This window comes from Schistocerca cancellata, chromosome 2 (genome assembly GCF_023864275.1).
Source record: "Schistocerca cancellata isolate TAMUIC-IGC-003103 chromosome 2, iqSchCanc2.1, whole genome shotgun sequence".
NCBI lineage: Eukaryota > Metazoa > Arthropoda > Insecta > Orthoptera > Acrididae > Schistocerca > Schistocerca cancellata.
In genome coordinates, this window is record NC_064627.1 from 494854392 (window position 1) to 494856504 (window position 2113).

Sequence of the window (2113 nt, forward strand, 5' to 3'; positions counted from 1 at the left end):
TCACGATCGTTCTTTTTTTCCCTGCTGAGCATTTGTATGAATTTCAGTGGCTCGCAGCTGCCAATCTTTCCATTCCAGCAATATGTAATTTCGTAGTAAAGTGAGACAGTTTGTCAGATATTAATATTAATATAGAAAAGTTTTCGTACAAGTTGCCATTAAAATTCTTGAAGCTGATTTGCTTGAAAGAGCTCAATAAGGGTACGACGGCACCACCGTATTGTAGAAAATTGAGACAGTTAATACATACGACTATAAGCTCTCGCACACACACGACACTCAACGACACACACACACACACACACACACACACACACACACACACACATAGAGACACACAAACAAGCGCGCGCGCTGTTACGATAGCTGTTGACCAGTGCCTATAACGTCCAAGTCTAGTATTATGCGGACTCTACCCTGTCAGTTAAGTGGGCCGAGTTTTGATCTAATGTTGCGAAAGACAGGTCTGAATTACTATGTTCAGAACACTGCCAACTTCAGAAAACTAAATCGAGGTGACAAAATTCATGGGATAGCGATATGCATATATACAGATGGCGGTAGTATCGCGTATACAAGATATAAAATAGCAATGCATTGGCTGAGATACATATTTGTACTCAGGTGATTCATGTCAAAAGGTTTCCGACGTGATTGCGGCCGCAAGACGGGAGTTAACAGACTACAAACGCAGAGTGGTAGTTGGAAGTAGACATTCCATTTCAGAAACCGTTAAGGAATTCAATATTCCGAGGTATGCAGTGTCAAAAGTGTGCCGAGAATACGAGATTTCAGGAACTACCTCTCACCGAGGACAACGTAATGGCCGTCGGCCTTCACTTTAACGACCGAGAGTATAGACCTCGCTGCTAGCAGATAAGCAGCGCTGCTTCAAATAACCGCAGAAACGGACGTATCTGTTAGGACTGCGGGACGAAATTTGGTGGTAACGGGCTATAGCAGCAGACGACCGATGAGAGTGCGTTTGCTAACAGCACGATATCTCCTGCAGCGCCTCTCTTGGCTTCGTGACCATGTCGGTTGGAACACAGACGACTGGAGAACCGTGGTCTGGTCAGATTAGTCCCGATTCGAATTGGTAAGAACTGATGGTAGGGCTCGAGTGTGGCACAGACCTCACGAATCCATGGACCCAAGTTACCAACAAGGCACTGTGTAAGCTGGTGGCGACTCCATAGAGGTGCAGCATGCGTTTACATGTAATGGACTGGCTCCTCTAGTCCAACTGAACCGATCATTGATTGGAAGTGATTAGGTTCATCTGCTTAGAGACCATATGCAGCGATTCATGGACTTCATGTTCCCAAACGACAAAGGAAACTTTGTGGTTGACAATGCACCATGTCACCGGGCCACAGTCAATCGCTATTGGTTTCAAGAACATTCTGGACAGTTCGAGCGAATGGTTTGGGCACCCAAATCGCCAGACGTGAATGGCGTCGAACATTTATGGGACGAGCCGGCGGCTGTGGCCGAACGGTTCTAGGCGCTTCAGTCCGGAACCGCGCTGCTGCTACGGTCGCAGGTTCGAATCCTGCCTCGGATATTGATGTGTGAGATGTCCTTAGGTTAGTTAGGTGTAAGTAGTTCTAAGTCTAGGGGACTGATAACCTCAGATGTTAAGTCCCTTAGTGCTTAGAGCCATTTATGGGACGTAATCAAGAGGTTACTCCTGCACTGGCACCATATTCGCAATTACGAACGGCTTTAGAGGCAGCGAGACTCGGGGTATTGCTATCTAGCTGTTAAGGAATGCTGGATCAGTTCCTAATGGCTTCAAATGGCTCAGAGCACTATGGGACTTAACAGCTGTGGTCATCAGTCCCCTAGAACTTAGAACGACTTAAACCTAACTTACCTAAGGACATCACACACATCCACGCCCGAGGCAGGATTCGAACCTGCGACCGTAGCGGTCGCGCGGTTCCAGACTGTAGCGCCTAGAACCGCTCGGCCACCACGGCCGGCGATCTGTTCCTACATCTACACTCTTCAAACCACTATGAAGTTCATGACAGAGGGTACTTCACTTTCAATCAGTTATTATGGAATCTTATCGTTATGTTCATGCATGGAGCGAGGGAAGAATGAT